The 25,870-nt window shown below is 39.1% G+C and overlaps 1 protein-coding gene across 2 annotated transcripts in view; it reads left to right on the top strand.

The window, feature by feature from the left end:
- Window positions 1-25,870, top strand: part of FREM3 (FRAS1 related extracellular matrix 3) — a 77,818-nt gene that overhangs the window by 25,275 nt on the left and 26,673 nt on the right. Inside the window, exon 1 of one of the 2 annotated variants that reach the window (XM_084518638.1) lies at window positions 6,989-7,025. The exons of the other annotated variant lie outside the window; for it this stretch is intronic. The gene's annotated coding sequence lies outside the window, so the exon portion shown is untranslated. Of the gene's footprint in view, window positions 1-6,988; window positions 7,026-25,870 lie in introns of those variants that run through there. 2 annotated transcript variants of the gene reach the window in all.

Raw genomic sequence — 25,870 nt, 5'->3', positions numbered from 1 at the left:
TTGATGCAGTATCTTTTTATATCAAAAATATCCTCAAATAATTCCGAAGTTGAATTAAATAGGTAGTGCGAATGAAAAGCAGAGAAATGATGAGGAGTGAAACACAAATTTTCTTAAAGACTGATGTAGCAAACAGAAGTAATAGAAATATTAACTATAATTGCATCTTGGTAGGCTTGCACTGAATGTCGTTAATGTTTAAAATTAGATGTTTTTTCCACACTGGCTAGTAAATAACTTCTATGAAAAGCTTGATGAGATGCAAATAGTTTCACATAGCATGGAAAGTAGTAGAAAATAACAAATACTGCGGTTTACTTAAGAATACAGGCTTTTGGTTAAAGAATTTGCTGGCACTTCATGCCTGAATGCTTTAAGGGTATTTGGCTTGCTTACAGACTTTTATCTCGTTAGCTTTGATGGCCAATAAACTGCTTTTCGTATTCATTTATTTGTTCTAAATTGTAGTGGTTTATAATCTGAACTCCAGGGTTGCTTTCCTGAGTATCTCCCTGGCAAAAACAGTTTGTATGTTACTGTTCTATGAGGCTTGTTACGATTGTTCAAATAACGTGGAAGAACACTAATCAAATGCTAAGTAAACTATTTACCATTTCAGGCATCTGTTTCAGTCAAACAGGAGCCCTAGCTTATTTCCGATTTCCAAAAAATTAAGTCTTTTGATTTACTTAAAGAAGATGGGACACCTCTCATGGCAGTGATTTGTGATTACAGGAAGAAAGCAGGTAAATTCTGTACAGCTGTCTTAAAGCATAGAAAGGAACCATGTTGTGGCATACACAAATATAGTCAAATATATTTGTAACTTCATTTAGAGGGAATCAGGAGATAAAGAAAGGAAAATCGTTCCTTTTCAACCAACAAACACTAGCCATACTAAAGGACAGACCATTGTTTCAAATTGATTTTCCTAAAACCATATGGGAAATTCTATTTCATTCCCATGGAACTATTTGCAATTTCAAAAGAAATTCCTATTCCACATGCAGATGAAATGAGCAAGTTTAAAATACTTGGGAGGGAAAAAAAAAAAAGGCGGAAGGGAAGATTGTGCTCATCTGTCAGTTCTTGTTAGCCTGGTGGTTGGGGAGCTCATTTAATATACAGAAACACAACCATTCATTTTCCTGCTACATCATCTTTCTCCCTGGAGGGCATCCGCCATCCCCAGGAGACTGTTTTCAGTTTTCTTAGGAAGGTTGTTCTAATTTGCCAAGTCCATATGCTTCTGTGCTTGCCAAAGATGCAGAGAGATCCAGATAACAAGATGAGCGTGAATCTTCTGTGCGAGTATCACAGTGTCCAGTGGTTTGTCATTACGTTGTATAAAAAATGAGGGATTGTCTGAAGGATCTTTGTGTTGTGAATTAAATTCTTCTGTGAATCTCATTAAAGGAGTTCACCTTTCATTTAAATGGATGATCAATGTGTTAAAGAAGTGCTGTTGGACCATCCGGTTACCTAACGAGTAGGGAGATCTACCCCTGGTAATCTCATCAGTGAGGTGGAGTAGGATCTTCCATCAATTTTCAAAGCCATTTCTTTCTTTCTTCTATCCACCATCTGCCAATTTTATTGCTACAAAGAACTATGAGGAAAAACAAGGTCAGAGGTCTGTCTTAAATTGCAAAGAAACCTGAAATTAGAGTTAGGATTGATCCTTAATTTATCTCACTGTGCCTGTGTATTTCAGGTGTATGTCTGCACGTGCCGTCATGCTTAGCCAAAGACAGGAGAAGAAAGTTCAGGACTGCCATTTCAATCTTCACTCCCAGTTTCCTGGCTTTTGTGTATTTGAAAACAGACCTGTGACATTATTTTAAACACTTACGAGTAACTTATGAACCATCTTTGAATAATGTTGTGTCTGGAATGCCCCAGGCAGTAGTAAAGTTTGAAGAGCTGTCCTGTAAGTGAGTTATAATATAAGGAGACCACATAGTGATATTGCAAGAATTTGTGTGTAGGAGAACTTATACCTGACGTTCCATCTTGTTTGTTTGTTTTATGTTGTAGAAAAGGGACTGATCCACAGAATTCAGGAATGTGCTGCATTGGGCCATACTCAAACAAAAGATATATTGATAACAAGAATTAAAATAAACAAAATACTAACAAATTGATTTTGCATTTGGAGATGTTGTCCCAAGAGGAGTAAACTGAAATTTCAAAGACAGTCTTTACTACCTATAACCATTCTATTTTGGTAACTGGCCCCCAAATTATTAAGGTGAAAAACATTAACTCCTCTCACAGTATAATCCTTTCCCTGCTGCCTCATCTTTGGCAGTCATTGGTGGCAAAACTCTTACCAGTATTTCCTAAATTACTTTCATCTGTTTGAGAAAGCAGGCAAAATCAGTTTCAAGAGGAAGGCTACTTCCAGAAGGCTTTGTCAGTTCCGTTTTACATGAACAGTTCCTTATGCCACCAGCTCCTCAGAAGAAATTTTTGGGTAAGCAGAGTTAAGTCAGCCAGGTAGTACTGGGAGAAAGAAGCCTCACCAGGACAGCGAGGCAGACTGCTCTGTGAGCTGTAGCACTTTACTGGGAGTGTAGCAAGACTTTCTCCTCAAGCAGTTTATCTCCATCTGCCGTTTTCAGAGACCATGGGAAGAGGCCTGCCCTGACGTCTCTGCCCTGTTTGTACATGTACACTTGCTGTATGTCTCTGTCCCTGTGTCTGTTGGATGCAGGAACACTGAGTATGAGCTATCCGCGAAGTTCCAAAGTTTTACTGAATTGGTTGGGTGGATGGGCTGTGCTTTACTTACCTGTTTTACTAGTTGTGAAGATGGATTTTCAAGACAACCAAAAGCCATTAAGCTTCAGATTGAAATGATGTTTAAGTATGAAGTAACCTGATATTTGTTCGCTTGTTGTAATTAAGCATTGTATATTTTTTCTGAGTGCTGTGACCATGGATTATAGTTTTGTTTTAAAGCCAAGAGACAGATGAATGGCAGGACTTCAGAAGGGTGGAGAGGAGTTTGTGCTTTTTCCTCTTTTGCAGAATTATTCAAGTTTCATAATTGGACCCATTGGCCATCTGAGAATAAGGAATTAGACACAAGTGGGATTTGTTAAAACCATATATCACAGATATAACAAAGTAAGTCAACAGAGAAGCTGAAGTAGTCAGGCATCCAGGAAGTCTCTGAAACCAAGAGATTATTCATTGCTTCCATTAAGAAACGTGTCAAGTAGAACAAGATTAGTCAAATGGTTTTAGGTGTCATTGCCAATAGAGTATTATAGTAACTAGATAATGTTACTTGCATCTCTACTGGTTCTCCCTACCTGTGTAAATCACTCTGATCCTTCCAAATCAGGATGATTTAAAGCAAAGCACATTGCCCACATATAACAAATTACAGATCAGACAGCAGCAACTTTCTGAATGTTTTCTATGAGAAAATGGAAAAGGAGGAAAGGAGCTTCTGTTTTCATGGGGGAGGGAGAGAGATTTCACATTCTCAAACAGGCACACACACTATATAGTTCCCTATGGATTTTCCATCTTTTGTTATGGAAGTGTGGTGTTACCTAATATAACAATGAATTATCATTGAGAAATACACAAAATTGATGGAAGAATTACTTCCTTCACTTAAATTCAGAGAGGAGCAGCCCTTCTCTGAGGATTGGAAAAAAAAATATCTTTTGTTTTAAACACTATTGTTCTCATAGCAGAATACTTTATATCACATTATCGCGCCTCCAAACTTAAAGGTTGCATTGATCACATCTAATGTATAAATCAAATTCCACTACCTTTATTTTTCTTGTCTGTTTATTTTTCCCCTTGATACTAAATTTTTAGTTTCCAGAGGAACACTGTTGCATGATATTGTTACGTGTTGGTATAGATTTCCATTCAAAGGCCAACTTTATTCCCAAAGAATTTACAGTATCAAAGAACTTCAACACATTCTTTTTTATAGGTAAAGAAAACAACCCCCTGTAAGATATCTTCCAAAAAAAAAAAAAAAAAGGATTAGTGAGCAACTGCAGCAACTGTTGTTGTTGTTTTTTTTTTCTTTTTTTTTTGTTTTTCTGGGTAATTTTGTTGGCCTTTTTTACTGTGGAACTAATGAGGAGAAGAAAACTCATGTGTGCTTGAGTCTCTAATTTCAGGACTGCTGGTAGCAGCACAGGGTGGACTGGCCCTGGGAGGATGTTGGAGCTGAATTGCACCTGTGTTGGTCTGGCTCACCTTCCCCTCTTGAAGAACTGAGTGACATTACTAGCTCCAGAAGGGTGAGAGTTAGGTCAGCCAGTAAGTGTTGTTTTAGGGCTCAGGTCTTAAGTCACAGAAACCACCTGAGAGGACTGGGAGCAGATCCAGGAAAAGTGTGTGCTGGGTACAACATGGAGGAGGTGCGCCTGGACTGAGCCTTAGTGCAGAAGTTGTCTTTGATGCCCTCAAAGGTGTGGCCAAGTGAGATTGTCCTGGAAAGATCAGCTTGCCTCTGCAGTAGAATGGTATGCAAGTGTGACAATAGGATACCAAGCTAGCTGAGGTCTGGAGTTCATGTTAATCTAGGGGATGCATGCAACCATTACAAATAAGTAAACTGTGTAAAATGCCTTAGTCAATCATGTTGTACCTAAGCTTTTGTTCCTGAATTAGGCTTGTCTCTGTGTTTTGACTCTGTGACCCGAATTCCTTTTCTTACATGCCATACCTACTTTCTAGGCACAGCCAACATGAGACCTGTGCCTCTTCTGTAGCTTCAGTTGTTCAACTGCAGAATCTGTGTGGGCAAAAATTTACATAGAAGTGATGAGATGTGCACATCTACACTAATATAGTTGGAATCCTTCTAATTGTCAGGGAAGAGGACTTAAACAATGACAGGAGAAATGCTGTTGGTTTCATTGTAAATGTCTGCCCCTCTTCCCTTCAGCTGATTTCAGTAAAATAGAAATGAATGAATGGAAAGGAATTAAGCAAATGGCTGCTGTCCCAACTCTGCTTCCTTTAAAAGACAATAAAGTTTCATACTGTAGTGGTTAGTTTTTTGGGCTTTTTATTTAATTAAAAATGAACCTACATTCCTAGACAAATATGATGAGGAACAGGAACTTGCCCCAAAGAAGGGCCCATGATGACCTTACTTGCAACACATGATGTGCCCAACATAATAAAATACCTTCTAGTCAAGCTCTGCTATGCTGTCCATTCCTCAAGGCCTGCTACTCCAGAGGTGTCTGTTAGTTGGCCTAAGCATACCTAACTGTTTGATAAGCATGCAGAAATCTGAAACCTGCAAAGATATTTTCTGTACTTTGGACAGAATAAGTGACCATAGAAATGGGTGAAATTTGGAAGTTTGTTACTAGTGACCCAAGTTCTTGTGGAACTTGGTTGCTAAGCTTCCATTGACTTCAGCAGGAGCAAGGTTTCACTAGCACTTTTTGTGGTCAGGACCTTAGGACTGAGCATGCTACAATCTTCTTTACTAAATCTTCATACTTCTGTACTAATCTTCATACTAATAAGAACGTGCTTAAAAAGAATTATAGCATGCTTTCATTTGGCAAACCCTAAGTTTAGCATACAGAAGGAATAGCTTTAAGGATAATAAAGATATTAAAATACATCTTTTTAAAGCCAGATAGGAATAACATTTTTTCTGGTGACAGATTTTTGTTCATTACTATACAAAGGTGGGGAGGAAATTTGTAAGAAATATAGGCAGGATGGAAATCACTGTTTTTTAAAATCTTGAAGGTTTTAGAGTCTCACAGATAATTGCTATGCATCCTTTAGATTCTAAAATACCTTGAAAGAAGGCTAGGTATAGTGCTACAGGGACAAAAAGAGTTAATTAAGGGATATTAAATGAGTTTTCCCACTAATTAGGGGATATTGATTATATTGGAGTTAACATTAGAAGTGAGTTAACATGAATTTTGGATGTATAACCAAGACAGTAACTGACAGAAGCAGGAAGATGATCTCACCTTTTTGTAGCCTTGGTACTAGCAAGCACAGATACCAGCAGCACGGAATGCTAATGTTTATGATAATAAGAAAAGCATTAAATTTAGAGAGTTTAGAAGATAGGAAATCTAAGAGAATGTAATGAGAAGATGCTATGATGTGTCATACTTTTGTTTAATATAAATTACATCGTGCATTTAGGGTTAACTAAGTAGTTAGAAAAATGTAAGGACATATATAATGCAATAGTGGTATTCTTCAGACTAGAGCTTTTGTGCCCATAACCTCTGAGAGGTTGTTCAAATAAAAGACTTAACTAACCACCAGAGGAGCTAAGTCAAAATGGCTTGTATCTAGGCTCATCAAAGCACAGAAGTTAATAAACAAATCTACCTGTTGTGAAGCAAAGTGCTGGAAATGGAGAATAACCAATAACCTTCAAATATTAGCTATACTGAGGGCTTGTACACATCCCATAGACTGAGATGAATTGCTGTCCTTGTTCAGTGTTTCCAAACACATTATTAGGGTGGAGAAAGAAGTTTTGATGAGGGAGTCACATTAGAGTGCTGGGGGGTGGCTGGCTTTTTTTTTTTTTTTTTTTTTTTTTTTTTAATGAAGGACATCAGTGTTTGTAATGAGAGACTTACAGTACCCTCTTTGTAGCGAGCTCTTTGTGATAACGTGATTATTCTGTGATCTAAAACCTGCCTTCAAAGCAGCTACAAATTATAGCAGAAGATTTCATTGTAAAGTCTCTTCCTCTCAAAGGCTGTAAGCTTTTTAAAAAACAAAGAAATTACATGCTTTAGATCCAAAGTGCATTTCTTCTTTTGTTTAACCTCCAGTCTTGCAAACTGAGAGCAAGAGTTCCCTGTACATGGTGACTCTGTGGGTCTCAGCTGCTCAGCAGGGCTGGGCAGCACCTTCCCCAGGTGCAAAGGAAGGCTGGTGCCACTCAGGCCAGTCCGGCAACACCTGCTCATAACACCTGAAAGGGGAAGCAGACCTTGGAGCGTAGAAGTTCTCAGAGAACACTACTACTAGCTGTAGAGGTAGGCAGCTTTTCTCTTTATAGGTTTGAATGAATTAATAAGTCTGGTTTTGGTTTGTTTGCATTTCTAAATGTGGAAATGTTTTTCTTGCTGATAATCCAACTAGAATGGCTCTTCAATCGGTCTTTTTAAAAAAATATTGTTCCTTGTTTAGCTTCTATTTCATATTAAAAATAGGCTTGTTTGGGTTTTGTTTTCTGGCTGGGGTGTGTGCACATGTGTCCTTTTGGTTTGCTTGCTTTTACAAAGTGGTTTGCTGAAATTTTTGTGATTCTGCTGGGGAGAAGTAGGAGGCTCGGATGATGTGACCCCATTTAATCAAGGGAAAGGGTGAAAGAACAGAAACACTACAGATTTTTTTCAGGAGACTGTGTTCCTGATAGAAAAGTCAAGTTTGTTTCAGCTAGAGCTCCTGCCATAGCTAGGCGATGCTCCTAGCTAGAGCGTGCCATGATAATGGCATGGTATGGGATGTTTGTGACCTTGGGAAAAGCTTGCTACTGCTCTGATTTGTGAACTGCATTCTAGTCACTAAGTTGCTCAGGAAGGTATGAAATAAAACTAGATAAAAATAATATTGGTACTGCCTTAGCTTACCAACAGCAGCTGCTGTACATGAGAGGTTATGGTGATGGTGATACAGCAGTGTAACTGTAAGCATGTTCATGTCCTTCCAGGTGTGTCACTGGCTCTCTAATTTGTATTTATTTATAATCAAGTGTGTGAACATAAATGAAGGGGAGTGTTTCTTTTTTGAAAAAAAAAAAAAAAAAACGAGATAATGGAGGACAGTATCAGCTTTTGAAGTCTCAATCTGTGAACAACAACCTTTTTTCAAACTTTTTTACTGGGCAGGTGGGAGAATTCCTTCTAGTTGGCTTTGATGTCTGTAGGATTATACAAACAAGTGTCTTGGGCACTCAGACCCAACCAACTGAGAGTATGTGAGGCTCTCTAGAGGAGAGAAGCAGGAGGATAGTTTCTTAAGTTTCTTAAGTTTAAGATAGTTTCTGAGCAGTGTGCTCAGGTGGCCAAGAAGGCCAACGGCATCCTGGCTTGTATTAGGAACAGCGTGACCAGCAGGGCTAGGGAGGTGATCGTCCCCCTGTACTCAGCTCTGGTGAGGCCGCGCCTCGAGTACTGTGTTCAGTTTTGGGCCCCTCACTACAAGAAGGACATCGAGGTGCTTGAGCAGGTGCAGAGAAGGGCGACGAAGCTGGTGAGGGGCCTGGAGAACAAGTCCTACGAGGAGCGGCTGAGGGAGCTGGGCTTGTTCAGCCTGGAGAAGAGGAGGCTCAGGGGCGACCTTATCGCTCTTTTTAGGTACCTCAAGGGAGGCTGTAGCAAGGTGGGGGTTGGCCTGTTCTCCCACGTGCCTGGTGACAGGACGAGGGGGAATGGGTTTAAGTTGAGCCAGGGGAGTTTTAGGTTAGATGTTAGGAAGAACTTCTAACGTTGGGGTTAGAAGGGTTGTGAGGCACTGGAACAGGCTGCCCAGGGAAGTGGTGGAGTCACCATCCTTGGAAGTCTTCAAAAGACGTTTAGATGTAGAGCTTAGGGATATGGTTTAGTGGAGGGCTGTTAGCGTTAGGTTGGAGGTTGGACTCGATGACCTTGAGGTCTCTTCCAACCTAGAAAATTCTGTGATTCTGTGATTCTGTGATTAATTGGAAGTAACTTTATTTACACTTCAGTGCAGTGATAATACTCTGTACTTGTGAGGTTCTCTTACCGGTGTTAACCTTGCTGATATATCTGATGCCTTGTGTTTGTGCCTGTACCTGTGTACAGTGGGTTCTCCTTAAGCCCCTAATTGCTTACGATTGTTGTTCAAACTGCCTATGAGTTCCTGTGCTGTGCTGCAGACTTTGCAGTTGTTTTCAAGTATGGTCTATAAGCTTGTCGTCCCAATCCAAAGATGTGGATTCTGAAGATGTCTGATAGTTGCAGTCTGTTGATGCTGCATTGAAACAATCTCCTTCCTTAGGTGTAGAATCAATAGAGAAAAGAGCTTAGTAGCACAGAACAAAGTAATGAGTGCTTGTATGTTAATAGCCAAATTATATGAGATGATTATGAACTTGTGATGTTGTTAAGGATTGGTATTTGTCTCTGTTTGCACTGGCAATGTAAAGTATTGTATTAGTGAATGCTCTTCAGCTTAAACTTGATAGCGCCTACACTGAATTCTACCAATTAGTCTTGAAGAAGTGTTCTAACTTTCAAGAAAACTGTTCAGTTGGAACAAAGGTGTTCTTGTTGCTGCTGGAGTTCTTAGGAGCTTCCTGGTTGTTATCAGGCTACACCGTATATGCATCCTGAGCTACCACAAAGTGCTGCTAATGAGGTTTTTAATATTAGTCTAGCAGGCTTTCAGATCCTTTTCTAAAGCTCAGAGGAGCACTTAGCTGTAGAACTCTGTGAAGTTCCTAGCATGCAAACTCTCCTTTGTTACTTAGAGCTTTGCATTTCCTGATACTTACTACTTATACTACGTTGTGGTATAATAATAGAACATGAAATTTAACACTGTCTTGGGCTTCTCTAATATTTCAGAGTTTGAGTTGAAAAGAGTTAAAACAACCTTATGCAGGGCTCTAAAAACACAGAAATCTAGAGGCAGTTTTCAATGCAATTTTCCACATGTATATTCTACAATAAAGCACCTCTGTTGGCTTACAGTCCACAGAACTATCAAACTTCAAACTCAAACACAAGTTGTTTTTTTAAATACTAAGAACAGGAAAAGGTTGTTGAGATGTGATTGCTATTCCTGTACACAGTTGAACTTTGAGCGTATATTTGAGACGCTTCCTAGAGAGAGCAAATGTGACAATATCTACATTAGGAAATCCAACTTCCAAATGCTAGCCTCAGTGATATTGCTGAAAAGTTAAAATTCAGTCAATAAAAATCACTTGGTTATTACCTTTATTTATTTATTTATTTTGAGACCAAGTAGTCAACAAGTGTTAGATTTGATACAATGCTGTGTAGCAGCACCTGTTGCTGAGGGGCTACTGGTAAGCACAAGCTGTTGCTGCTCTAGTGATGGTGTCTGGTTATTGACAGGGGACTTGGAGGAAAGTAGGACTGTCACGGAAGGCTCGCACAATGCCTGTGGTGTCTGATTCATCTCTATAGCTCTTGCTTTATTACCGGCTGTGAAGTCGTAGCAATATAGGGGCTGAGAAATGGGTTGATAAGTCTCCTCTGCCTCAGCTGGAGGCATAGCTGTTTACTTTCCCTGCACAGTTGGGGATCCTGGGAGAAAAATTGTGGTGGTTGAGAAAGGTTTTGTGCATAGTGTCTCGCTTGTGATGACTCAATCAGTAAGTTGTGGCATCCCCACCTAAGCAAAACTTCTTGAAAGAGGTTTCTTGCTTCAAGAAAAGTATGTGCGCGCTCGCTCTCTCACTACTGTTTCTAGCTTGCTGTTTGTTAATGTTATTGTGAGGGTTCTTCCTTTTCACAAAGCTGCCTGATCTTTTAATGGTGCCAATTCTTGTTCACAGAAGAATAATAGTATAAAAGAAGTTGGGGAAGAAAGTAGGATGTATTCCTTAAAAGGCAAAGTGACTCTTGTATTGTGGAGGCAGGGGGAAGACATAGGTAAGAGAAGACATGGCATCGATGGCTTCTTGCCTGTGTGCTCTCACAGAGCAGCATCTTCCTAGTGCTGTTTGCAACATTCATCCTATAGTTCTTCATCAGCATTTCTAGTGCCTCAACTGAATTAGGATGAATTTCTGAGCAACAGCTAATTTGGGTGTGCATATAGAGTGCATGACCATACTACTATCAACATCTGTGTTGACATACATATCCTGTATTTGTTTTCTGTAGGCTTTATAGGTTTGGTTTTCTAAAAGATTTAAGGTAGAAACTGTTTTCTCAAAGTTGGGACATGCAGCAAATGAATTTCTCAAGCTTCTTGATTTTTAGAATGGACAAGAAGCTGCACGCTGCGATGTCAGAAGCCTTGAAAAGGTGTTTCATCATTCTGTGTTAAGGATGGTGTGAGATCCTCCACGGAGGTGGATTCACCAGATCTAGTCTAGTTATTAATTTGGGCTGTGGGAGACTGTTCAAGTACCCACTTTGCCAATTTCCCCAGGCTTCCAGGGGGCATGCCGCAGCATTTCTTTATGGCACCACACTCCTCTGTAGCCTTGTTGCCTGCAGCCTGAGTTTGAACCTGTCTTGTGAGTCCTGCCTGCAGTCAGCTGGTTCTGCTGCTTTAATGAGTGCTCGCCTCTTCATAAGTCTCTGCTTCATACCACTCAAGTAGGTGCTGGTATTCAAAAGCTCCCCCTCCCTTTCCCTGTGAAACTGATGTTTTCCTTTGGGAAAGGGCCTTTTCTCAAAAAAAAAAAAAAAAAAAAAAAAAAAAAAGGAGGGGGGAGAAAAGGAAAACGAGCAAAACCTCTGGGTGAACCCTAGTCTAATCTTTCCTACTTGACATATAAATGCCAAAAAGTGGTTTCATTGCTTTTAGTCTCTTTCCCTGTGGGCTGTTTTGAGTAACTTAGTATATTACATATACCTAAATTCTTTTATTCCAGAAATCTAAATGGCTTTCTATTTAGCAGTAAATAGAAGCAATGGAGTAAGAGGGAGAAAACTAGTATTAAAATCTCTTAAAGAATATGTGTGACTAGATATATCTTTATGTGGTGGAGAAGGGGAACTTTTTTCAAATGTTTAGCATCAATAGTAGACTACTCTTATTTTGCTGCTGTACAGGGAAGCTGAACAAGCAGGGACTATTTCTTACTTTATGGGAAAGAAATCTTGGAAAAGTTCAGCTGCTGCAGGGATCTAGCAATGCATTTTTGCTTTATTTTTTTTTCCCAAAACACAAAAATTGCTGCATCAGTGTAATGCATCATATGCCAAAAATCCTCAGCATGTTGTTAAAGATAAACCCATGTGAAAAAACCCTGATACAAACACAGGACAACCTCAAGTCCATCTCTAGTAGAATATTGAAGTGCTTGGTTGTAATTGGTGAAGGTTTCTACCACATTTCTTCCTCAAAGAACAAATTGAATAGTTGCTACAAGGTCTGAGAGTCATCAGGGACAGATTCAGCTTAGATTTCCTATATCTGGGTTACACTTCAGGAAAGACTAATACCATTAAAACAGTACAGAGTAACTTTGGCTTTTACACATGAAACTGGGAATTATCTTAATTTCAGTTTGCTGAAACTTCTGACCAATCCAACTGCTGTACGTTATCTTCTTGTAATTAATGAGTCATCAAATGTTACAAAAATCATACAATTTTCTCTTTTAAAATATGAAAAGCAGCCAGTTCTTAGAGCCGCCCAACTGCTTTTAGTTTGGAGATTTACTCCTTATATTTACAGAGTGGCAATAGCTTGTAATAATTATGGGCAAGTGAAAATCTATCAAATCGTACTCTGCTGAAGAATGGATCTAAGGAAAAACTGCTATTTTTGTAGTTCAGTTACTAGGTTAGAGATTTGATGAAAACTAAACCAGTTGATAAAATGCACCAAATCATTGTGGAAGCCTAAACTGAAGTAAGCCGTCCTGATTTAGAACAAATTGGAGCAAAGATATGAAGGAAACTATATATCAGCCACTTTCATTTTGCATGGTGGAATTTACTGTGATGAAATCTGTAAAGATGTGTCAGCACTTTGACTTGTTTGTAAATGATTTGCTAAAAAAGATCCTTTAACATCCGTAAATACTTAATGGCTATAATATATTGCTGTATTCCTGTATTGTGATAAAATATGTGGCAGATGCTTTATCTTAATGTTTTTTGTTTGTTTGTTTTTGTTTTGTTTTGTTTTTTGTTTATCTTCCATTGACTTGCTTTCATGTCCTTTTTCATTGCTGCTAACTTTGGTAGGTGGTGAGATCTAGCCTAAAATTGGATGGTTTCTACTTCAAGGGGGAGACAGCTAAAGGATCCCACACCTTTCAAATAAATATTTATGCTTCACAGTGGATCCCAACTCCCCAGGCTTTCTGCATGAAGTGCTCACTAGCCTGTCTGAGCAGATCTGAGGACAGCTGTCAGTTCTGTAGTCCTCTCTGATGTTGGGCAGTGTTTATGTGAACAGCCTCACTGGCATTTACTTTGTATGATAAAGAGTGCTCAGGGGTATTGAGGAGAGAAGGACTAGCCTATTCATTTCAGAGAACCCAGTGTGTGGCTTAGGATTTTATTTAAGATGGAAAGGGAGATCATGGGCAGCAGACCATTAGATAAATTAGCAATCTGGCCTACCCGGGCAGAAATCTGTATAATTTTTTTGTTTGTTTGTTTGTTTTTAAATTGGGAAATGTCACACAAGGAACATAGCAGCATGAAGGATGGAAGGAAACCCATGCTGTGCACTTGGTAAACGTGACTGGGTAGCTACTTGGCTGCCAGAAATCAGATGTATGAAGTGTGCATACAGAAGACTGAAATGTTTTTGGAACATAACTGAGCATAAGTATAAAACTGGTTTGTTTCTATACTTCTGCAAAAGCACACAACCATTGGAATCTCACTCTTCTTGTATACAAGTGAAGTTTTAGAAGGTGCGCATGGTATGCTTGTCAGAATGTCACAAGTGTTAATAGAAATGAATGTATGAAATAGCAGTGTCTTATCCAAGTCTTTGGTCATAGTCTTAACTATTTTCTCTCCATTAAATGTGTTACACAACAATATGTGAATCCACATGATAGTCCAGAACAGAAACAGAGAACTCCTGATTTTATTTTCATGGATTATCACTGGCTTCTAACAATTTAAAGTTGATTCAGAAAGCTTATTTCATTCACAATATGCCTCTCCAATATAACATATTACATATGGAGCCTCTAGCCAGATACAGATCTATGATGTGTTTGTATTCTACCACAAGAAGAGTAGAAAAATATTTAGTCTGGGCACAATGCTTTCAGTCTGACATTTAGTTTAAGCAAAGAAAATGTTGGTCTTTTCAAAATCTGTAATTAGCTGCAAGCCATGTCTATGTACCCCAGAATGCCACTGTACCAGCAAAGCCCCTGAAATGCACAGCAAAGTTTGGGAGCGTTATGCACAGGGGGGTTTCTTGATGTCTGTGTGTGTCACTGCCCAGTTGCTCCACCTTGTCAGTCAAACTCAGTGAAGCCCCTGGCTCCATTGGAGAGAGAGTTATGGTATGAAATGCCCATGGGAGCATTCCGTGGGGGAGCTCCCGAACTTCATTTGTGTTTTGCAGCTCTGAGAGAGAGAGGGTCAAAAGAGGTCCTGAGGATGGGCAGCTGCAGCATGAGTTTTTCCCCTGTTTAAATGGACTAGCCATTTCTAAAAGTTGAGTAGTACCTAATTGCTTGCAGAACACATGTAATTTCAATATAAAATTTCTAAGAGCTAACAAATCTGTAAGGAAAGAGTATTATAGATTGACTAGTTACTATTTATATTTTCAGTGCTTATAAGAAGGAATCTGTATATATTTTTAGCTGGTCATATACCATTTGCTTAGGAAACTGTCACAATGTTTGACTGTTTTGGACTAATTACCAGGATCTTCATTAATAACTGCGTTTTTACACTAATATGCAAAATTGTTTTATGAGCATCTTGAAGCCATTGTATACACTTGGGCAAAGGTGGAAGATGCTCAATTTTAAGTAAAGCCTGACTATTCATAGATTTACTTTAATAAACCTCAGAGGGAGCTCTCTCACTATACATATTGATTTAAATAGCTTGTGTGCTCATAATGATGTGTTTAACTCCAGGATTATTTTATATGGAAAACTTATAATTGGTGTGTTTACTCTTGTTTATCCTAACTGTTCATCCAGAATGCAAGGGGCCCCATGCTTTAACATGAAATACCTAAGTCAGTGTTTCAGTGTCACTTGGAGGGGAGCGTGCAGGGGATGCATGAATAATCATTTCAGATTCCGTAACAGCCTCCTAAACTTGGAGAAGGAGGCTTTGAACATCCCTGTATCTGGTGAGATCAGTAGCATCAGCTTAAGTAGGAAAGAGTATGTTTCATGGGCTTCTGAATGCGAATGGCCTCCTCTTTCTTTGAAGATAAAACATACCTAATAATCCTTATCTCAACCTTTATATTCTTGTTGATTTATGTAGTGAGGGGATGGATGAATGACCAAGTGTGCAAGATCTTAGTGTTCTTCAATATAAGGCTGGTTTTGCGTTGAAGATATTAATGTTATTCCTATCTCTACTTAAATAGTCTCTTGGATACTTTTTGTTGTCCTCTAATTATTCAAAGGTGAGGTGTCACGATGCTGACCCAGTAAAACTCTCTTTAAGCATCTCCAGCCGTGGAATGCTTATTTGAAGTGAAACTTAATAAAACTAGCCTGACATTATATAAACTAACTTGATTTTATTTTCCAACCTTTTTCCTATCCCTACTGTACGTAGATTTATTATTATTATTATTATTTTTTTACTTACCATGAATATTTTTCATATTCTAGCTACACATGTAGTTGTAGAGATATTTGTAATGTATGAAAAAGTACAGAAGTAGATAGCTCTAGCTTCATACTATAGTTTCTAACAATACTCAGCTATTCCCATGTATGTTGACATATCATAGCCAGTGCAGATATCAAGTGCAAATTTGTTTGGAACTGTGAATACTTTTTTTTTTTTTTTTTTTTTCCCCCCTTCATTTTTGCTCGGAAGTATCTGTGAATGTCCTAACAGCTTTTAGGCACAAACTCTGAAAGGACTTAGTTTGATTTGCTGACCAGTTATTTGCCTAGTTCATGCTAGTATTGAGTTTTTGGTAATAGGTTAAAAGTGAGCATGATGTTAATGAAGATCTCTGTAGGAAAAGATGGATACCCAACAGGTTAGAAGATAAAGGCAGATATTATCTGCTAAAAGTCTGGAGGAATGACATTTTCTACAGAGTCATTAGTTGATTATCCAAGCTGATGCAGCACAGACAGCCTTCACTCTTTGGCCTTGGAAGGGAAGGTCCGAGCGCAGGCTAGCCAGGCATTCTGCAACAGACTTGGGCATCTGCACATTCACCTGGGGCCTGCCCCTGGGAAGACTTTGCAAGTTTTCGTTTGCTCCAATGTTACAGCTGGGGGAAGAAGAATCCCAGTTTTCCCCTGGCAGGTTATGCCATACTGTGGTGAATGCCAGACATAACCACAGGTCTCAGCAGTGTAGGTACAGGGAGGAAAAGTAAACTCTTCTCCATGGAAAAAGACAGCTTCTCCTCTCTGTGTGGTGCGAAGAATCCCTGGCTGTGCAGTGCCAGGGGCTGGTGCACTACTTGCAGCCTCTAAACAGGCAGGTCTGGCACCCGCTAGCTCTGGGTGACCTCTGAGGATGTAGCTGTGTATACTGTGCTGCACCAAGGTTTGGACTACCTGATACCTGTGGTTGCCTTATGTTCTCCAGTAAATGTTGGGAAAAAATGTTCTTGAGCCCAGTTTGGAACCTTGGAGTATTAATAAAAAATATGTAGAATATAGAGGAAAAATGGGCAACTTCCATCTCTTTGTAGTTACACTACTGTAATGCTGGAGTAACATGGTGGTAAATCAAGATATCTAGAAACGTTCACTGATATCAAGCATCCGTGTTTTTATAGACTGATCTCTACTGTTAGACATTGCTTGTTTTGATATTAGAGTACTGTGGTTGTATTTCTTTTTTAACTCTGGAATATTCCTTCATGAAGGAAACTACTTAGCTTATTTGAGGCCCAGTGAAGAGAAAGTACTTTGAAGTTTACTTCAACAGTTCTTTGAACTTGATTCTAAATATCTTCTATAACTAACGTTGATCCAAAGCCCATCAAAGGCAACTTGAAAGGTGATTGCAGAGGGCTCTGAATTAGGTTCTGAGAGCTGAAGGAAATGCTCCTTTTTTGATGGGAATGCTTTCATATCTATTTACAGTTTTTACAAGACTACTGGTATGTAATAGCAGCATCTATATACTTACAGGATGGGCTTCAGTGACATAAGCAAGATGAAATAATTTAAAAGCCAGTGAAACAAAGAGGATAAAAGTTCTTTTACTGTGCACAAAGTCAATGGGTAGAAGCAAGACCGAGCTATTAAATGCTGTTTGCATGGAGTATGGCAGTGCTTTAAAGCACTACCAGCTTTGTGTAACTTCCTCATGCACTGTCTGCAGCCTTCTGAATTCATCTAATGACGTGCCTTCATACTCCTGATAAATATTGCTTCACACCAAGATGTGAAAAGGAGCAGTAGGCTGAGCACATGCACAGGAAAACAATCCTTCGCTTTCTCCTTAGAAAACTTGTGATTGAATAGATTTATCATTGCATTTGATGAGAATTTCTTGCATTTAAAAAAAAAAAAAAAAAAAAAGAGGGCATCAGCATACAACCACTGAGCTTCATGCAGACCTTGTGTACTGCCACAGTTCCTTACCACAGAAGAAATGCCTAGGTTGGTTAAATGCGTGGGGGGGAATAAAGATATTTCTGAACTTTGCATGCCTGTGTGTGTATGTACTGTCTGCATATGAGAAGTCCTCGTGTTTAGTCGTCAATAAACCAATAGTATGGGGTTTGAGTTGTTCACTGAAACACAAACATGCTTGGTTTCCCTGTGCACTTTATTAATAAGGAGCGCATCTTTACAAATAAAAATACCAGAGCGCAAGCAAATAAAATGAAGAATGAAAAACCCAATCCTATTTTATTGCAGTTAGGAGTGGGAAAGCCATTAATCCTAATGCAAAATGGGACAAAGCTGCTGGTATTTGTCTGAAGGAGCTGGAAAAATCATAGAGTTAAATAAAACTTCAAGCAACATGTCCATTTAATGAAATTAACAGGGTATGTTTTCAAAATATTAAAAAGGGCAGTAGCGATCCCAACAACTTCTGTTGTTGTTTTAAAGCCCTTTTCCTGCCTGCACAAAGCACACATCCTACGTTTTGGGGTAGGCGGGGAGCAGCCGTCCCCGAGGGGCAGGCTGCAGCAGCCCTGTGCGCCCCCACCGCTCCTTGTCCCCTTCCCTCAGCTCGCCGGGGCAACCCCAGCCACACCGGGGCAAGCGGTGCCACCGCCCCGGCCCCTGATGAGCCGCGGTGGGACCGGCGGAGAGCTCGGGGATGTCGCTGCCGCCTCACCCCGCTGCCCCTGCCCGGCTGCTGGACGCCCAGGGCCGGCCCTGCCCACCGGCTGCCCTGCCCGAGCCGGGCTTTTGGCGCTGTTGGTGGTGCAGGTGATGCGCTTGGCGCTCGCTCCGGACTTACTGCCTGCTGAGCACTTGGAAACCCCGCCGAGAAGGCTGCAGTTCATCTCTCAAGCTACAGTGCTGTGAAAATCATTTTCATACGTTTGTCAGTTGACAGAAAGCGCACAGATCTGCAGTGCCACAACAAGAGCAGCTGGCAACCCCAGGGGAGCAAGTATTTTGGTAGATCGGAATGAGGTCTAGAACAGCTTAATGCTGAATGGAGTGTAAAATCATTTTAGAGATACCCTGAATGTGTTTGTATTAAAGAGAAGAAAAAGAAAGAAAAGCAAAAGTAGAAGACTTCTGTGGCATAGGGTACTAAAAGTAGAATAAACTATGTCCTGTATTCTGCAGTAAAATGCTATGGTGATTCATTTGGCGTATTTCTCTCATAGTTGATATTGATGAAATGATCAGCTATGTCCTGAAGGAAAGTTCTCAATTCACTTGAATAACATCTGTAAGGATTTGCCTTCTCAATAAGCTCTGTAAACTTTCTGACTACTTTGATGTAATCCTGAGAGCACAGAAGGTTTTGGAATAACGTTTGATGGGAAGCTGAATTTGCAAGCATTTCCTAACAGGCCTCAAAACAAGTTTGAAATACCATTAAAATATTTTGTCCAAACTTGGTAGAATCAGTAAAAAGAAATCCATGTTGGTCATGTGTGACAGTCACTGAAAAGCAATAGGTTATTTGAGCTTGCTAAGGCTTCCTGTTCTAGTTACTGCAAACCAGAAAATATGTATCTTGGTCTCTTGAAAACCAGTTACTATATTCTGTCTGTAATCAGTCTGTTTCTGTTCTTACAGCAGTATAAATTGTTGTAGTTTAGAGACTTAACTGGTTTTAAGTTAAAACCAACCAGACTCTGGAGATTATTGTTTCATCTTCAAGCCTATCTTTCTCCAGAGGTAAGATAAAAGATTGCAAAAGATGAACTATCTTCAAGACATCAAACATTAACAGGATCATAGGAATTTTGGCTTAGGGGTCATACAGAAACTCAGCATAGTTCAGGGAGGATACATACTGTTCTTGGCCTCTCCCATTGGTATGTGTGATGCTGTACTGTACCATGGTTGTACATCTTCCCCCCATCAGTGGCTTTCTTGAATATGTACAGTAGGTTTCCTCTTCTAATGGTATGTAAGATATGAAGAGAGGAAGATGCTCTTGGTCACGACACAGGTACTTCAGAATTACTAGATTTGCCTAGATCTTAACCAGGAGATTTTTGCTAGCTATCAAATCAAACTATTTTGTCCTATACTACTAATAATGTAAACAAACAATACTCCACTGTTTGTTATAAACCAATCCCACCACAGGTAAGCATGTGCCTGACAAATAAGCATTCGATTATGGGATAATAATAATCTTGCACTCTGTTTAGCTGAGACACTTTGATTAGCTGGACTCATTTGTTTTATGACTTGAATACAAGTGCCTTGAATATGGCTTCCACTATTTTCTTTATAGTGTTTGTAGGGCAACATACATTGTTTTCAGACAGTACACTGAAGGCATCAGTTAGCAAAACAAGGAAATGTGACTTGTTTATTTTCAATTGTCCAAGAAGCAATTGAGCATTTGGAACCAGTCGTTTGTTATTGTCACTTTGTTTGTATATGAAAGGTTTTATAGCTTAAGGGACTTTAAAAAGCTTTTCAATATTAGATCAACCTTGGCTCTGGTTCACTGAGATCCTGTCAAGGATAAGTTTTTGATGTTTACAGATGAGGATGGAATAGTGGGCAGTGGGAAATGCACGATATTCATGGTGTGAAGTTCCTTTCTAGTTAAGGTTTGGGTAAGCAAATCACTTCATTCAGCTGTGGTTGTACCAGGCTTCAGGAAATTGGTAAACCTCAGTTTCATAATCAAAGAATGTACCAACCCATATTCTGTGGCTGGCACTTTGCATCCTTGGCAACTTTACAGCTGGAAAGATCTTTCTGTTTAGGAGTTGGTAGAGTAATAGGGAGACAAAGCTATGGCAGACTGAAAATGGCTCTGGCTTTGTGCTTCCTTGGGTTATGCTGAAAGAAAAGGTTGGACATTGGCCAGCCAAGGAGGGGGGGGAGGGGGGTGAATAAAACAAGCTAAATTTCATAGGCCAATTATTTTCTAGCTCTTTTTGTAGTAGTGTGTAACTGATGCAGTTAAAATCAAATAGGGCTATTCATTTAAGAAGATGGAAGATGCATTCCCTGTCTATTTTTGCTTACATTTAATTTAGCACACGAGAGAAGGTGCTGGGAACTTGCCACTTGGGTTTCTTACATTATATTTTTGTCAGTTGACGAATATATGAGTCTTTCACCAGCCATAGCATGACTAAATGGAGTAATAATGATGAGAAACAATGAGGGAAAAAAAAAGAATTATATGACCAAACAGATGGTAATTCTTATCCCTTGTGCTCTCAGGGACACAAGGGTGTCAGCTGCTAGATGTTTTCATTAACAGCACTTTGTATCTGTGCTAAATGGAGTGATTCTTTCAGCTAGATCACTTGATCATCTATCTGCTCCAGATATCAAAAAAGAGAGTAAGAAAAGATGTGGCAAGAGATGTGTGCAGCTATGCTTACAATGAAAGTATGTACTGACTGAAGGGGTTTTGTATACTGATGTGACTGGCACAACTACAGGAAGAGTGCGTGGCTTCAGGAAAGTGTGCTGAGTGAGTAACATCTGGAAGTTCACTTAAAACTTGATTGGTGTGGGAAAGAAGGTTGAAAAGTCAATTCTGTCATTACTGTTTTAGCACAGGGAAATGCTTTTAAAAGAAATTCTATCTGGATTAGGCTTTTGATGGCTTTGGTGCTTAGAAGTACATTAGACATATTTCCCCGGGGGTGTTTACCTCCCAGAGGAGTGCCTAAAAATGGCACAAGTGTAATAGTTGTTGTACAGCTTAGGAAAAAATATCTAAAGGCATACCAGGAGAAGAGAGCATATACTGCTTTAGTACAATTTACAACTGGTTCAGCAAAACACACAAAAAAGTCTGACGTTTTCCATGTTTCTATGTTCTATCTGTGTGCGGAATGTGAGGAAAATATTCTTAAAACTATTTAAAATTGCATCAGTTCTACGGAAAATGAGCAATGAAAACAGTGTGTGTACTGTTGTTGTTAAATGTAGAAAACAAATGTGAGGAGAAAATGTGTATTTTTCTTTCTTGTCACTTCCCTTGCCCAAGCACAAACAAGTTGTTTCAGACAGAAGTGTTAACCTTTAATGTCAGAGTATACCTTCTGAAGATTTTGCCCAACATGAGGGTAGGAAAGATTCCTTTAGATTCTTGATCTGGATAACTATTTGTTCTGCTATTTAAGAGAATTGTTGGGAAACCTCTGTTGGTGATACGTGTGAGAAGTAATGCCAGGAGTACATTTTCAGAAAAGACGATCCCTCTCATTTGAGGAAACTGTTCCAGTTCCCACCATTAAACTGAAGATTTGGACAGAAATACCATAATTTTAACCTGCTAGTCATGGTGCACACTGGCAGCTCTGAACTGTGAGTGTCCAGCGTTGAATCTACAGTTCATTTCACAGTCTGTATAAACTGAATCTGAAGTAGGTAGGTTTCAGCTGTTCTTAATGTTTTACTCTTGAGCTGAGTATACAGATAGCATAATGTTAAGGTTGTTCGAAGATTTATAGTAGAGCTATGACAAGCCATAAACCCAGAGTGGTTATGTTTGACTTTACCATATCTGATTTTGGAAGCATGTGTTGTTTTTCATTGATTTTCCTGCAAAGATCTTCTTAGTTAACTGTTTAGTCCAATGCATCTCCACCTGTTTCATATTCAGTGATGTTTTGTATGAGTGACTCTTTCATTTACCTATAGCATTCACCTTGTTTATTTTTTAGTTTTCAGTACACTTAACCTTTTGACACTGCTGCCATTGCTGCCCTCCAGACTTTTTTTTTCAATTACTGTTGACAAAAGAGTAATGAGAGGTTGCTGATACTGACAGCTACAAGGTTTTGGTAACGCGAGCTTTGTGGGACTAGTTCAGGCTTCTTTCAGATGTTGTGTGGAATGTGGTTTTAAAACTTAGAATTCCCTTTGGGTAAAGGAATCCTACTGAAATGCTCGAAGGAGTATTTGCAAACCATGAAATATCAAGGAAAATCTGTGTTATGTACACCTTGCTACCCATAAGTAGCTCTGGAGAAAGAAAAATGTAGAATGTGACTCTAAAGTGTGAATTTGTTCTGCGTGTTTTGTTTGATGCAGTTCCAGGTGTGAAAATCTGACCAAGCTGCAGTTAGTGTGAGCCTTGCTATTTATTCATTTTAGTTGGCCAGGGATTTCATTCAGGGGCCTTCTCACCCCTATTTGATCGATGCTACTGCAAATAAATTGCATCAGGGAGGTGGGGCTGGGCAAAAGCCCTGAGGAAAACTTTGCAGGAAGGATGTCATTTTTCCACCTTTTTACTTAGCTGTTGTGTTTCAAAGACTTTAGACTATGCATATAAGTAATTGTTCCAGGGCTGACCCAGGCTTCTCTGAGGCTGATACAAGGAGCCTCAGCTTTTTATCTTTAAGCTTGTAAACTTTTTTTCTCATAAACTTTTTTATCTCATGAGATTTGTGTTAATGACTAGATTTATCTATCTACTTTTACATGTAAGACCTCCTCTAATGGATGATTTTACAAATCAGCATTGTGTTACCGCATGCAAATCAGTGCATCTTCCTTTTGCAAAAAAATGCCCCCTTTTAGTGGTTTTTACATTTATCTCCTTATATCCACAGATCTGAAAATAGTTTGCAGACATTGCAAGTATTGTTTTACCACTTTTTTTTTTTTTTTTTGGATACAAAATCAGATTATTTAAGACAAAAAAGTTGTTGGATACCGTTTCTGCAGGTGCAAGGTTTTTATTTTTACTGCTGTGTAACAGAAGACTCTTATCAGCCTCCTCTGCAGTTCAGTGTTAAATGTGTAACAAGAAAATGGGTACATCAGGAAACTGATCAGGTCAATAGATAAGAATATATTTAGAAAAGTTAGGTGATTTCAAATAAGCTGTTTTGAAGTGTGTAGGAATAAGATGTTTTTAAGCATCTAGGAGGTAACTTGGAGACTATGTGCTCAAGGGGCACTGGCTGCAGATGGGGAGTTGTGAGATGCTGTACAGTTTGACTGTGCATCATCTGTGTCAAGTGAAGTTTAAGGAAACCGGGTTCAGGTTAATGTTAGGTAAAGTAGAAACTGCAACTCTCAAATATATCATGTGGAAGCTCAAAGGATTCCATAAGGATAGAAAAACCCAGAAGAATATTTTAATTAACAGTAATTACGAAAAGGAAGTGAAAAACTGGTGTAGAAAAAGCTTAGTTCCTCAATAGCGAAGTGAGTGGTACTGATACCTGCAGTGATGGCAGCCAGCTCTTTTTTCTGTGATCCTGAAGGGATGACAGCCAGCTAGGGTCAGCTGTGTCCTGACAAGTGAGGGGGACAGAAGGAATAGAGTGGGTAAGATTGTACAATAAGGCCAATGTTTTTCAAGCAATTTGGCAACCAATTGTTCAGACAGACCAGCCATTAGACAAGTGCAAAGTCTGGCTGGAGGTCTGCATTGGGTAGTGGTTCACTGTCAAAATGCAGTAACATTGGGAATGAGGACCTGATGTGGATCAGAGCTATTTGATACAGGATACTGTATCAAATGGGTACATCAGGATACTGTATCAAATGATTTGATACTTCCATACAGTATTTTGGTTATTTCTAGAAGTATGTACCTTAAGTAGCTCGTGTTCAATTCTCTCTGGTGGTGCTTGAGAAAATAGTGGTTTATGTTGCTTTAGAAATAGTTTATTCTCATGTACTGCAAGGCTATCGGTCTGCTTCTGTCGAAAGAATGGAAATCTCTAGTGAACGGTTCTGTCATTCCAAAATCAGTAATTTCAAAATTTCTTTGCATTTAAAAAACAAACAAACAAACAAAAAGCTCTCTAGGTTTTGAATCTCTGGAGTGGAAAGAATGATTCTTTGATTTAAAAGTGCTAACTTTATTTATTTATTTATTTATTTATTTATTTATTTTCCTCTGTATCATTACTCAATGCCACAGCAAGCCCAGAACAAGAGACAGGAATGTAGAATGTTAAGGGTTTAACAGGTAACAGCTTGAAGAAGCTGAGCTCTACTAGCTAACCAGTTCTGTTCTGGCAACATCAACAACAAGGGCTACCAAAGACATAATATCTAGAGAATATCGTTACCACTGAACAGATACCTGTTCAAAAGCATAACCCCAACATTTGGCATTTGGTACTTTCTGTTTCTTACTGATTGCTCTCTGTTTCTCATTAGCTTATGTACTGCTGTTTTCGAAATTGCTGCTTTCTTGTCTTCACTGAGGCATGCTAGATATTTGCAGAGTTGTTATCTCCTTGACTGTGACTTTTTGGTACTTAAGAGCTGGAAGGTCGTATTTGTAACGGCTTCGTTATTTTCTACTATGTGCAACTCCTGTCCTAGCAGTGAGATTCTTCTCTAGTCAGTGTCCTTAGGTAATCTGTACCTTTTATGTGTGTGCAGCAAATAGGATGAGTATCTGAAGTGTGAGCATACAATGTTAGTGCTAGTACTCTGGATGTAAGCTGCTTGCACGGTAAACAAATATTGTGAAGGTGCTGCCCTCTGTTTTGCCTTTATGTTAGAAGATTTTTTGTCTTGGATCTTCTAAGGCACAGAAAAAGCAGCAAATATGCCAGTATTGAGAGTTATTCACTCACCTGCAGTGGATGTAATAAGAAAATTGTATGTTTTGTTTGGATTTTGAGGACTTCCTCAAAAAAAAATAAAAAAATACAAGTCTCATTCCATGTTAATTGTACTCCAGTGACTGTTGTTTCTTGTAGTAACTGCATGTGAGGCCTAGGTTCTAGATCAGATTGAAGAACTGTTGTTGAAATTCAAAGAATTTTAAGAAATTTAATGTGTATGCTACAGAAGTAATTGTAGGATTGCTTCAGTGTGAATGAAGTTAAAACCAGGAGACTCTAAATGCTGAAAATTCACTCATGTAGAACTTACTCATTATCAATGTCACAGCAAGACCTACTTTAGAAGATATCGACTGGAAGGGAGCTTTGACCAATACTGTGTCTCTTTAGAATGTACTTTTCAGTCTGATGGGTTTGCTGGATTCAAACAGTAACATTGACCTTTAGGGAAAAGCGCTTGATTTTTTTTTTCTTTCATTTCATTTCTTTCTTGAAAGTCCTATGTGCTTTATCTGCAGATCCACACGTGTCTAGTTATGTCTGAGGTCAGATTCATTTTGGAGTGTGATCTTTGATATTCCACTGAAAGCTTTCAAAACCTTAATGGTGAAAGCTGATCTGTATTGTATTACTATTAATGGGGGTTATCATGATTTGAGCATATTGAAGCAATTTAAATGGAGAGAAAGGGATTTTTGCAGGCTACGCATAGGCTTTTTAACAATGTTTTCTTATCAGTGCAGTGGTTATTGCAGTATTGCATATTGGGATTCAAATAAAAAAAAATCCCCCAGAGTGTTTGCGCTGAACATAGTGAATGGTGCTAAAT

This window comes from Aythya ferina, assembly GCF_964211825.1.
Source record: "Aythya ferina genome assembly, chromosome: 4".
NCBI classification, from domain to species: domain Eukaryota; kingdom Metazoa; phylum Chordata; class Aves; order Anseriformes; family Anatidae; genus Aythya; species Aythya ferina.
This window is presented reverse-complemented; position numbering and strand designations above follow the sequence as displayed.